Here is a 14,102-nt window from a genome sequence, read left to right as displayed (position 1 = left end):
TGAAGGGGCCCGGAGTGGCGGTGGGATGGACTCCTTCTTTCCTACGTCTGTTCTCGGAGGTTGGGTGCAGAGGAGGAAAGAAGACCAGGTAGTGTCAGCCTGCTCGAAGGCCCATGACGCGGCGGCCGTCTTTTTCTGTCCTTCATCATAGCTTCTTCGTGTGGTCCTGAGTGGCTTACAGTTCCTTCTGTGGATCAAGTGTCTAGATATGGAGTAGCTCAGGGCTCTCGCGGTAGACGGCTGGTTCCTCCGCACTGCCGACAACCCAGGACCAGTCCTGACACCTGGCTCCCTGTGAAAAGTAATCCCTCACGACCCACGGGCTCAGTTCCGAGTCCTCCACCTCCATTAAAACCCTACTCGCTTTGGCGAGCGGAGAGTGGGATGGTGACTGGATTCGCTGCACTCGGCTTGGCTGTTAGTGTGGACAAGTCTGAAAATTGCGCGTGAATCTTATGGGTGTGAAGGCACTGGGTCCCCATAAACCAGAGGCGGCACATAGTAACACTTTTGGGGAGAAAAGTAGTGAAATAGTCCTGTACCAAATTGAGGTGTTCGAAAGGAGTGGTCTTTGAAAAGAACCGTCTAGAACTGCTGCCTCTTTCTGTTATCTCACGGTTGTCATAAAACCACAGAGAGAGGAAAGAAAAGAGGAGAGAGAGAGAAGGGCAAGGGTGAAACTCGAACATGGAAAGTTGAAAAATAATGCAGTGACCTCTTTGACAAAGAATACATTCCTGATAAATTTCCTCAGTAATAACCGAAAGGAGAAGCAAAGGAACGAATCCCGGGAAAAGCAAGTGAGTCCTCGCCATCGCTACACACCCGGCCCGCAGGGGTCGAAGCGTCGAAGCTCTCACTGTCTGAGGAGCCCATGCGAGCGTGGGGAGGACCCCGGGAATAAGCATCGCTGTACTCGTTTCGCAGTGAGGACACATCCGTTCCATCTGTGAGTCTCTCTTTTCGACTCCACAGTTAACACTGGACACTGTCGGCTGCGATCACACGTAAAGCTTTTTCCTTGTGATAATAGTGAATTGAATAGCTACTGCTACAATAATGCTTCAGAACAATCAGCCACAAAATCTCAGCCAAAGACAAAGGTGAACGGCGAGGCAGGGGACAGCTGAGCTCACTCTCCTTGCCTCTGCTCCCTGCACCTGTCACTCTCCTGCAGCAGGCTAGCTTAGGCCACACTTCTCATGCACATGGCAGAGGCGCAAGGGGCAGGCCTAACCCTACACCGCTGTTCAGGCCTTTGCTCCTGGCCTGAACATTTCACCTACCAAAGCAAGTCGCAAGGGTGGACCCAAATACAAGGGGTGGCCAAAATATTCTTTTTTATTGGGGAAGCTACAAAACCACATGGTGAAGTGCAAAGAATACAGAGATTGGGTGAATAATTGTAGACATTAACACAACCTGGCAAAAATAGTAGCTAAACTTTTGGAAAAGACAGGTGAGGATAAATAGGAAATAAAATAAAACGTATTCCCTAATTCTACCATCCACAGATAACTATGATAAATATTGACTATCATTCCAGTATTTTTTATACAGATATAAAAAAATATTTTTCAAACCTGGGATCAAACAGAGAATAGCTATAAGGTTTTAAAAAACTTCACCAAAGTATATTGGAGGCATTTTTCTATGTCACTAAATACTCTTATACAATTTGCTTTTGCTGTTTACAAGGTAGTCTAGCAAAGAGATCTGCTATATTTTATTTAACCATCTAGTTTGTGGACACTATTTTCTTAATAAATAGTAGGGATGCCCCCAGTGATAACAATGTCATTACTCTGAGCCGTAGAAGTGTGCAGAAGCATGCTGAATGAGCAGGTTGTACAGCAGGTGGGGAAGGAAAACCTGCATCTGATAAAAATTGTAATACGCTTGTCTGGATGGACTCGGGAAATGTGCTCATTCTTCATGAGGCATCAGCCATCTCTTAGCCTTTAGGAAGCTGTATTCTGGATATGAAGCAATGACAAAAAATTGTGTTGCGGCATAAGAAATAGCACATAGTAATACATAGTGTCAACACATATCAACCTAATTTTGTAGTGTTTTGCTTTACACGGAATGTCCTCTTAAACAAGAGAAAAGTACCAATGGCCAGCAATTTTAATGCCTGGGTGATGGGTCCAAGTGGTTTTCAGATGGCCATGTCATCCATCCAGAAGAAATGTCGTGCTATGAATGGGTAATTATTTTAAAGATTGAGGAGATTTCCTTTATCCAAAATAGTGGCAGACCAATTAACCCATCAGATCCCTGTATTGATTAGTAGATTGCTGTCTTTTGAAATTTAAATACATCTTGGGAAGAGGACATTTGAGGTCAATCATCAGTCATTTACAATTTAATATGATTATCAAGTCAATTTGAAACAGTCAAATTTAAAAGGGGGAAAGTACTTAAAAACATGAGACCTTAAGAATTTAATTTACTGAAAGGTGGTGAGGGTAGGGCTTAAAATTAATTACTGAAGAATTATTCTTCACTCCCATCTGACAGTGACATTGAAGCTGATGGAACAGTGAGCACATCCGAGCCAGCTCCTGCATCTGGTGCTTTAATGGCTCTGCTTTTATTTTACGGTTGTGGGCATGCAGTTACTCAATCTGGTCACTAGATGGTGTTTTGTGCACAGTAACTCTTGGCTTTGCAACCTTTGTTCCTTCCCTCCTAAAAAGTGACTTATTGGAAATTAAAGATTTACCTCCACATTCTTAACTAATTAGCCTTTTATTAACAAAGTTATAACTTTATTTCTTATGCAAAAAGGTAAAATACATTGTATCAAATGTGTGAAAATAATCAGAACAATTTTCAAATATGCAACTTACCCAGGACTTCTCTATAAAAATACAGTATGAAAACTCTTTCCAAATAAAAGGGCAATCTACCGTCAGCTTCTGCTTCTCCAAACCATCAGATCTGCTAGGAAAAAGAAGTGCAATTTGTCTGGAAGCACAACTTTGTAAGAATTTTGACTGAAATTAATATATCAAAAGTTTAATTTTTCACATGTAAATAAAGAGTTGAGGGTTGCAAACTCACGACATAACTTCTGAATTGAAAATTTGACTGATTCACTCTTCCTTTTTGCACTCGAGATTTGGAGTCCAATTATTGTAAGACATTCCGGCTGGTGTTAAACACCCGCCCCCCAAGTGAGGATTTGCTGTTCTCATAGCTTCCACCCTCTCGACTCCTTTTCAGGAACCCGGAGGTGGAATGCTTTAATCGGACACCGGAACTGCGGTGAGACAGGCGGGTAGAATGAAAGCAACTGCCCTCTCTGAGCAGCACTGCGCATTTATTCAAGAAAGACACGCCCAGCTACTCCCGCTGAATGAACGGATATAAATGCTTACTGCTGCTCTTAGCATATTCGACAGCGGCAATAAGTCATACACGATTGCCTCAGTTAGAGAAAGAGGAAAACGCAGGTTTTTGCTGGTTCCTTATTCACTCACTGTGGTTCTAATCTCTCTCCAGGTTTTCAGTGGACAGTGAGGACTCGCCCTATGGATTGGAAGCTGAAGCAGAGGATAGAAGCCATCCAACCTTTTTTCCAATCCTGGAATTCTATGATCCTTGAAAATCCAGTTATTATAAGAGGTTTTGATATTAGGGGCTCCATTAGTATTCTTGAATGAATGAAGTCAATAGATAATATTTACAAGTGTATTTGCATTATAAGAGGAAGGTATTACTAAAAAAACAATGCTAAAATACTCACCAACTAAGTTAATTAGGTGAAATGCCACATTAATTCATCGGGTGGGGGGGTGTTGGGCGAAGAGGGGCAGGAGATCGTTTAAGAGTTTTGCATAACTGTAGTTCTGTGAAGTAGTTCATGTGCGTAGGACATGGTAGAACACAGTATGTTTGATTTGATTTCCTATATGATGTATCAGTGTAGAGTAGGCCCAACCTCCATGAACTAAGGACAAATGCTTCATTTAAAAGCACATCCCTATCTACATTACTTGGTAATCTGTTTTTCTTTCTAATATTCATTATACTTGTAGAAACCAACATTGATCTCATTGACAGAAGAATATTTTTACTACTTTTGATCATTTCTTTTAATGACAAGAAGATGAGTAGTTACCTGCATACGAGAACGTCCATTTTTAAAGATGGACATTTTACAGAATGTACATTTCTCTATGTGATAATATTCAATAAAGGCAGAATTATGGTTTAGGTTTCGATTTAAAAAAATTGAAGCTGGTGATCCGAACGTCCTCAAAATCATTCTGCATGCCCGTTCCCGCAACCCCGAGTCTCTGCTGACTCCCCGCCACTGCTAGTCCTCCGCAGGATCCCACCTTCCCACCACAGATCCCATTCTTTTCCTAACCCTAGCAAGCCCCATCAACTATCCCCTCTCCCAGACGCATCTTCATCCTCCCCTCTTCGTTATATTTTTCCTGTTTCAGGTAAACAACATCAAGTTTCCCTACTCTTAAAAGTAACAACCATCTTCCTTAACCCTATACCTTCTCTAGGCACTAGCCCAGCGATTTCTTCCCCTTTTATGGGCAAACGTATGGAAACAGAAGTAACTCACTGTCACCTCTTCATCTTCCACTCTCTCTTTTAATCAACTGCCGTCTGTCTTCCTCTGACAATACTAGGCTGACATCATCCAGGTTAAGGCCACCAATGACCTGCCGAGTCACACATCGATTCGACTCCTTCCGGCTGTAATCTCGACCTCCTTGACAGTTCTTCTCGAACTTTCACATCTCTTGGTTTTACACTCATCAGACTCTGGGGTCTCAGACTTCTCTGGTCACTGTATGTGCTGGCGCACGCACACACACACACACACACACACACACACACACACACACATACACGACACACTTATTTTTTTACTTATAAGGAGATATTCATTTTTCCAAGTATAAATGATATAAAATATAATTTAACAAACACCCACAACCCAGAATTAATACCTATTAACACTGTGTGACATTTGCTATCAGACCCTTTTTTCCCTAATTATGCCCTTAGGAAAATTACACAGGTAATATAATCCTATATTCTCCTTTAAAAACTAAAGGAAATATTGCATTTCAGATAAAGCTGGAGATTCTTTTATTCACCACCCTCTTCCTACCCTACCCTCCTCCTCAGGCTTCCATTACCATGACATTCGTGTATATCTTCCAGTTCCTTTACAAATTTTTACTTACACACATATGTATTCAAATGTTATTTGGTTCTGTGTTTTACAAATTTACATAAATGATACCATACAAAAATTTTCACTTTTCTTGGGTTTTTTGGTTCAACATTATTTTAAGGGCAGTCTATATTGCCATAAAAAAAAAAAAAAAGATCACATTTACACCACTAATGTGTTAATACATTAATCCATGTGACTCTGCAGTATTTGATAGAATCAATCCTTTGATACTGAGTATTTAGATTGTTTCTAATTTTTTGCTATTGCACAGGCTGTAAAGAATCTTTTTGGCTGTGTGTCTCTCATCTATGTGTGAAGAATATTCTCAGGTGCATATACCTGGAAGTGGCATTGCTGGGTCTTCTCCAGTCTTGCTTCAATTACGTGTGTGCCCCATTTCATCACCGAAGTTATTTTTCTATAACAAAAACCCAACAATGTGACTTTCCTGCTTAAAATCTTCAATTAGCTCTTCTTTCACTACGAAATCAATTGCTCAGTCCTTAGGACCTGATACTGGGTCCTTGCTCACCTGGTTTCCGGCCCGCTCTCCAGGTATATCCCATGTCCTTACCCTCGTCCTACTGAGCTTCTGGCAGTGTTTCAGCATTTCAGATCTACTCCCCTGCGTGTGCCACCTCAGTCTCTCGTTCCTGCATTTGCACGAGCTGTGCCCTATGTTTGGAACACCTGCCCCTTGCAAGCTATGCCTGCTAACCCCTCCTCATGCTTCCAAATTCAACTCAGAAGCCATCCCCTTTGGCAAGCCCACTGTGTCTCTTCTCCTAAGATGCCTTAGGCATTCAGAACATAACCTGCATCTTCTCATAATTACCTGCCAAGATGTTCATCAGTCAACATTACCTTCCCCTATGTCCACACGTTTGTGGAAAGAACCTACCAAGTTTTCTGCCAGGACATGAGTGGCCTGGAATAAACCCCACAGTCAGTTCCTTCTTCACTGAGGACACTGGGATTGGAAGCTGACTTCAGACAACTGCTACTTGGGCCAAATTAAAAGGGGTGAATGCGCTCCACTGTTTCAAGGGAATAGTTAATTTTACGTTCTTATCTGCTAAGTGATTGTTGTCTGTTCTACCCTTTCTCTCTCCTCACAAATGCAAGAATGATTTTTAAAGACACAACTCAAAATTCCTTTTCTCAGCTGCGCTATAGTTGCTGTTGAAACATATGTACCCGGATTCACACAATCTCCGTGAACGAAGGACACAAAGACCCACCTGGGCTAAAATGATTTCACAGATTATGGATGTCACTGTGTCTTAGGAAAAGGTTTCCTGCTGCAGGTGTGAACCACGGGAACAGTTGTAACAGTGATTCCTCCACAGAGAAGCGCATTTCACACATGATCGAGAAAAATTATCACTTGAAATACGGGACTAGGAGTAGTCTTGATCCGCTGTGGGGGTGATCAAGCGTACCCTCCAGGAGATCGCATGTCCATAGCGTACAGTGAGGGGGTCCTGACTACAGTAGGGGCGGGGGAAGAAAGAAGAAAAGTTTGGTTGACAGTCATGCTGAGAGAAATGTATGTGCTAAATAAGTAAATAAGCTGCTCTTTCTCTTGCATACTAATTCAATAAGAAACTTTGGCGAGTGCTCACTGTGTGGGGGGCCCTATTTGAGGCACAGCTGATATGGAAATGGGGATCTGGGAGCGGAGCGAGACAACGCTGCCCAGGAGAGGAGATGCAGAGTTAAATCTCTGTGATAAACGCTGAAACACCGGCCCCGCCAGGCACCTGCTCTGGAACTTGAAAGCAAAGGAAAAGGTTCCCAACTGAGATTTGAGGGACCAGGCAGGAAGGGAAGGAGAACGTGCCATTTGATGCACACAGTGGCATGCTGGGGACAATATGCTGCTCGATCAATTAGATTTATCCTTAGTAGCAGCTGTGTGTGCGCATGGCCCTGTGAGAGACACAGCAACCTGGGGGGTGTGGACACAGTGACTGCCATTGTCACCTGTCCCTTGAGGGCACATCTCCTTGGCCGGGGAGCGCACCACTGCACGGACTGCTATCCTGGTGACGGCAGCACCAGTGCACGTTCGGGGCCACAGTGCAAGGCAGGGTCTTCAGCTGAGAACAGAAGTTCCCCGGGCCTTGGCCGGCCCGTGAGCTCGGGCCGTGGGTTCCTTCTTGATTCCCGAAAGCTCACCAGCGGCTTTCTCATGTCACCTCGGGGGTAACCTTCCCAAGGACACCCTGGAGCCCCTTCCCTGGTGAGCCATTTCACTAGAGCACACTACGCTTTCGCTCTCCTGGCCATTGCCAACTCCTTCTTCAAAATCAGTTCACAGGCCAAGTTCACCAGCTGAGGAAATGCTAGGAGCCCAAGAAAACAAAGAAACAAAAACCAGCAACATAATTTGGAAACATGCTCATAAGCGCTGTGTATGTGTATTTGCAATGACGTACACCATTCTATATAGCTTCTAGTACAAAACAGTTATTGGGGACTTCTTTATTTCCAGGGTCGCCAGTGCCCTGTCCGTGGTTCTTCTGAACCGATGGCGCAGGAACCACGTGTGGCTCCCTGAATATAAAGACAGCGTGGCTGATGCGAAGTTTATTTTTGGTCTGTGAGACTAGTCAGCAGTGACATTTGAAGTGTGCAGAGAAAAATAATCTTCACTTTTGAAATTTGAGGCCTAAAATTCTATCCTAAAAAATCTGTATCTGCTTCGGATGCCCCCTTTCGCATGTCCCTCCAGGAGGAGTGTCTTCTGGGCACAGAGGGTCCATGCTCCGGCCCAGGCTCCTTTACGAAGAAGTACACGCTGGGGCCCAGTGGGAGCGGGAGGGGGAAGCCTGCAGCAGAGTCATACAAAACCTACATTTGTAGAGATGCCCTAATCAAAGGTTTTGTTTCATATTATCTGCGAGGAAGAATGCAAGTTCTTTCTCAAGGCCCTCTCTCACAGCCAAAGACAAACTAACACGGTTCCTTTACAAAATAGCTATCTGAGAGACCGAGTCATTCAAAAGAAACCATGATAGCTCAAACTATTACAGTGGAAGAGAGTGAGCTTAAAACTTAATTATAACTCCCTGATCATCCCACAATCCAGAAGGTAGAGACCATGGAGATTAGATCGGCTTAGAAAAACAAAGACGTAGCATTTCATTGTACAGCTGAATGGCATGTGAGTAAACCTACATCCTGTCGTACCTGTGAGCATAGGCCCTGGGCCCAGGAGATCCAAGCCAGGGTGCACCGTGGTAGCCAGCCCTGGCGCTCAGCACTGGTGTCCCTTGCTGGCTTACTCCTGGGAGCTGGCCCTGGTGAAATACTGCCTGCCCTTCGGGTTCAGCATTTCCCCCCGTTTCCCGGCTTTTGCGTCAGTCCGATGTCCCTTTCAAGCTCGCTCTTCACCGTCACTGAAGACCTGCTCTGAACCCCTCGACCTATAACCTCTACCTGCTTCCTAAGGGTGCCTTCTCCCTAAGGACTGACTCTGCTCCCCATATTCTCAGATAATGCCTCGGAGGCTAGGTTTTCCTAGGCAACCAAGGGGCAGCCTCTGGCCTAGTGCAATATTGCAGCTTCCTGGAGAAAGCCCACCCCAGCTCGGGGCAGCCCAGATAGGACAAATATTAGCCGTGCTCTCTTGAAAGTTCTAAATGACATACTGACTTCTTCGGGGGAGGGGGGCGGGGGGGTCACTCCTTTCACACCTATCTCATCCCTACTGACTCTGGCTAAGTGCACCTCCAGGTCCACAACTGAGGGTAATGACTAAACAGAAAGGCAAATACTAATCAGAGTCTAGATTAAAATAAGATTATATACATTAAGATTGAAGAGAAAAGGTACTAGGAGTATTTGGGTGTTTATTTCTTTAAAAGCTCAGTTTAATTTGGTTTATCATTCAAGAACTGTTTTGATTTACACAAATCTATGACTGGTGAACTTAATTAGAATAGAAATTTGTACCCATTGATAAATCACAATCATTTATAAATTGTGTCGCACATGATTTCTTAGTAATAACATGGTTCTAGTTTAGAAATTGCTTTTGGAATTAATTGAGGCACTTCAAGTTTACTTTTACAATAAGGCCAAGTTCACTTGTACTTTGAGATGCTTGGATGGAACAGAAAGAGGAGTTATAACTATTACTGCATTAGAACTCATGCATAGGTGTGGGTGGGCTGGACGCCAAAGTCAGTGGTCACCTGTGACACAGGAAAAGTGCTGAGGACTGACAGTTTGGAACATGCTGGCAAAGGCCCGCCACCTGCTTCTGGTGCTTTGGCGAATGCCACCAGGGAAATAGCAAAGGTCCACCTACTCCGAAGTCGCTTTCATACAGGCAAACTTCGAGAGCTTTGTTTCTCATGATGCGGTGGGAGACACCACTGATCAATTCTTAGGAGAAATTATGATTTGAACATTTTACCGCTGTGTGTAAGAGCCGAAAGGTGTCCGGATGTTCCTGCCACGGTCCTCCCGGCGGAGGCTTTGTTAAATACTGTTCTTCCTTTCCTGTCAGGGTCCACCTGAGGCCTCTAGAGGGCGTCTTCCCCATTCTGTCACCGAGTAGTTCTTTCCAACTCCAACACAGGTCACTTGAAACATGAGCTTCGGTTTATTTTGTTCTGTGTCAAATCTTGTCTGAATAACCTGATTTAATCTTCACAGAGCTGTATGACCTAAATACTTATATGGTCCCCATTATGAAACTGAGAAAACTGAGGCTCAGAGAGATTAAATAACTAATCGATGGTTGTTCTGCCGGTAAGCGATGGTGAGACTCACAGCGAAGCAGTTCTGTCTGGCTCCGAAGCCTGAACCTATAACCATGGTGCCTAATCGCCTTTCAAACGGCGCCACAGTTTCCGGCGATGCTGGGCAGTGGGGCCTGGGAGCAAGGGATCGACCCGAGGCCAGCTCCGGCTCTCGCTGTGCCCCTGGCGCCCTGCAGGCCGTTCCCGGGAGGAAGAACGCAGGCCAGCGTGACGACGTGAGTTCTCCACGGCGGGGCCTACCGCGCCGCCCCGAGAAAACCCGGGTGCGCCAGGAACCGCACGCTCCACGAATCGCGTCCGGCAAGGTTCCGCTCCCCTCGCTAGAACACAGGGACGGCTGCTGGGGGCACTGCTGTGTCCCAGGAGCCGAGGAGAGTGAGGCCTCGGCGTCCCCTGAGCGAGGGGGCCCTTGCTTCGCGTCCTCTAAGTTAAAACTGCAGGAGGAGCCTCTGGCCACTTAGTGACCGGGGAAGAGCGGGCGAGTGGCCCGGGCGATCCGAGCGGAGGTGTGGGCTGGTGCCCACTGGGTCAGCAGGGGCCGGCGGGCGGGGGGCGGCAGGGGCAGCCCGGGAGGGCCCGGGATGGAGAGTCAGAGCCGGGCCGGGCCGGCAGGGAAGAGACCCGGGTTCTCAGAAAGCCCCAGCACTTGCCTGGGACAGCGCCCCGTTCTGCGTCACCGGAGGAGAGAAGTTCGCAGACTCCCTTTGGACTTCACCGCATCCCCTGGGCGTGACGGAAGGAGAGAGGTTACCAGCGAGCTCGCTGATAAAACGGGATGGATGATTAATGCGCAGCGGGAATGGAGCCGACGTCAGGCCCAGCCCCACGGACTTCACACGGGTCGACTCATTTAATCCTCGCCCGGACCACTGATTCAGAGAGAGGCGACCTGGTCAGGTGAGCCAGGGAGGGGCGGGGCCTGGGCTCGGCCCCAGGCGGACTGGCTCCAGGGTGGCCGCGCTTCGTGCTGACACCTCGGGGCTGTCACAGCCGCTGTCCTAGGAGGGCGTCTGGGTCAGATATGATGTTGATGGAAATTTAGACCAATGCTGTATCAATAACGGCTGGCGGTTGAGAAAAACAAGGATTTTCCACACACAATGAAAATAAGGTTTTCCTAAAGTACTCGCACAGTCTCAGGGCCGTGACTGCCCTCGTAGGGTTTCTACCCTTTTGTTATAAGAAACACAGAATCAATTACATGGGGTGCTTGGGCGCCCCGCCTGCGTCAGGGGTGTGCCTTCGGGGGAGCGCGGGCACCCACAGTGTGACAGGCGCTGTTCTAGGTAAAGGGGCCGCGCAGGCGAACAAGACCGCTGGCCCTCGAGGCCTTCTCGGGGCAGGGGACCGTCTGCACCTCACACGCACACGCACACGGGCGCAGGGCCACGGAGAAGCAGCACGTGCACACAGAGGACACCGCCCTCCTCAGAGGCTCCTGTGACAGCCATCAGGAAAAAGGTCAAATCAGAAACAAAGCGTTTTTACCAAAACCAACCTGAAGGGCTTCCTTGGACCACAAGTATACACAAGACCACACACACACACACACACACACACATACAAGCACGCGCGCTACCTCCAGCTACATGCACAAAAGTCATTTTGCCTAATACTCGTTCAGCCTGAGAAAAAGACCATACTTGGGTAGATGTAGAAATCAGATTATTTAGTGACAAACACAAATTAGCTTTTACTTTTTATAGAAAACACGAGTTAAACTTGAAAGCCCAGTAACATACACTTGAGATGGAAACCTCTCAGAACCACGATTTTCCGACAAGGCACTCCTGCTCAGAATCCCTTGCCAGCTGGCCGGGGCGTGTGTGTGAAAACCCTAATATTTCGGGAGAGTCCCGGCACCAGACATTCTTCTCAGCATCGCAGGCCACTCACCCGGGCACCTGCAGGGCCAGCGAGTTTGCTCCAGCCGCTTCCCAGGCGAGTGACGTAGCCCCCCTTCTCCTGCTCTATGGACCAACATCTGTCGGGGATCAGCGTGTGCATTGGCCGCACTGTTCTGAGGCCCTGCACTTAATTTTCCCTTGGGTAAACACAGCCAATAACGGATAAATACTGAAGGATCAAATGTCCTTAAACTAGTGGAGCGAGCTCTGAGTATAGACTTTAATCCGCATCAGAAGTGAGAAAAGACAGAGAGAGAGAAAAAAGACACAAAAGACACGTTAGAGGCTCTGCAAATCGAGGAGGAGCCTGGGAAGGGGTCTACACCACTGGCCGCTGTAACCTCACGAGGCGAGGGCATCTAAAAAATGGTGGCAGGGAGGGGCTTTACGAGTTCATGGCTGAGTGTGTTTAAATGTTAGATATGCTGCGATCCAAGTGAACAATCTTTCTCTCTTCAGAATATAGCCTAGGGTCTTCTTGCTACCCTCATCCTCGCTGGCCCACGCTACAGGATCCCAGTCAAACACTTAAAGATCTGGACACACTTCCTCTAATTGCGTTTTAAGGCCAGTCCCACCAGGAAGACGAGCTCTGGGCAGGCTGACAGTCTGGGCCTTTGAGTCCACGGTTGGCCTAATGGCTGGCCTAATGGCTGAGCCAGCCCCTCCGGGAAAACACACAGCTTGAGTTTATCTTTCAAGCATAAACTTCTAGGACGAACATTTCAGACCCTCGGGACTTCTTGCCCAATAAACGGGCATGATGGATTTCATAATTTCCATACAACTTTTTCTTTGAAATATTCTTACCTTTCTGATAATTTCGCCTCAAAAGACTATTCCATTCAAACTTCATCACCATACGCAGCCACACTTATTTTCTGATTTGCTCTAAAAACAAAACAAAACAAAACAAAACCATTCAGTATTTCAGATTAGAGATCTTCTTGTAACTTTGGGAAAAAAATTAGAGATGCTTTCTTGTTACTTTTTTTAAAAGTATGGAAATCAATCTTTCAATTTTGCCACGGGCTGATACTCATCATGGCCTTGTATCTATCTTATCTAAGCCATCTGGGCCTACTTTTGAATTATCCATATTCAGAAACCTAAAAAGAGGTTATATAGATGGCCGATAACTGTGGTCATAAATTGCCGGTGGGAAAGCAGAAAGAGAAGTTTCAGGTAAGATGCTCCTGGAAAACCGGGCTGACACTATCCACAGAAGAACCACACAGGTGTCTGTACTGGATTGTTCTCAGCCTCCAAAACGGCCGCCATATTTCGGCAGCCCCATGTGTCCTTTCCAGGAGGAAGTGAGGTCTCTGCTCTTAGCCTTGCAGAAAAGCATCTGGGTCACCTTCAGAGTGAATGAGGCAAAATATCATCTGTACTTGAGAAAGAGAAGCAGGGAAGCAATCAAAGGATTTAGTCTAATGCAGACTTGGGTCCCCAGCTCTGTCCTCTGTAAGAGTGAGCTGTACACTGGCCAGAAGAAAACAGGAAACAAAGGCACCTAAGAACTACAATTATTTCCCAAGGGGGTGAAGAATGTTTAAGCCTTGAGAAATCAGCTAGGGAATAACACCACATAGATCCTATAAATAATAAATGAGCTGGATATATAATCAACTGTGTTAAAACTGCATTAATAAAATTACCAATAACTGAGAAGGCAGAGACAGCCAAAAATAAATAAAATCGCCTTTACTCGTAAAAGCTCTTCATTCTTATTGCTTGTGTTTTTGCAAATGGGTCCTTTCCATTTATGTGGTAAAGAAAAACAAACAGACACGTATGCACGTTTAAGAGGCAATCGTGATAAGACTGTCGTTTTAAAGCCCATTTGACAAAATTTCCCCTTCTTTAATTGCATGGCTCCATGCATTTGTTGATTTCCTTCCTGGAAAATTTATTTCTGTGCTTCTCACTTCCTCTAAAACTAGAGATCTTCAAATCTAGTTTTGCATATATTTTCTCAAGTAACATTCACCATCAGTTACAAGTTGAGTATAATTACTTTAGAATGAGCAACGGAAAGGCTCTTAGGGGCTAGGAAAAACGGCTGGAGACAAGACGGAGTTAGACTGCTGACCCAGAGGTATCTGAACCCTAAGTCAATTTTCCTAAAATATCCTGCTTTCTCCTAGAAAAATGCCTTTTCAACACCAAGAGCCTCTTTTTAATTTTTCATTTCTCTCCCAT

At 45.9% G+C, this 14,102-nt stretch overlaps 1 long non-coding RNA gene across 1 annotated transcript in view; it reads right to left on the bottom strand.

The window, feature by feature from the left end:
- LOC111744096 overlaps positions 1–12,783 on the bottom strand; it is a 32,561-nt gene extending 19,778 nt beyond the window's left edge. The window contains exon 1 of the long non-coding RNA XR_002782001.1: positions 12,708–12,783. This is a non-coding gene — a long non-coding RNA (uncharacterized LOC111744096). The remainder of the gene's footprint in view (positions 1–12,707) is intronic.
- Positions 12,784–14,102: the final 1,319 nt, after the last annotated feature.

Source organism: Pteropus vampyrus, unplaced genomic scaffold, assembly GCF_000151845.1.
Source record: "Pteropus vampyrus isolate Shadow unplaced genomic scaffold, Pvam_2.0 Scaffold127, whole genome shotgun sequence".
NCBI classification, from domain to species: domain Eukaryota; kingdom Metazoa; phylum Chordata; class Mammalia; order Chiroptera; family Pteropodidae; genus Pteropus; species Pteropus vampyrus.
This window is presented reverse-complemented; position numbering and strand designations above follow the sequence as displayed.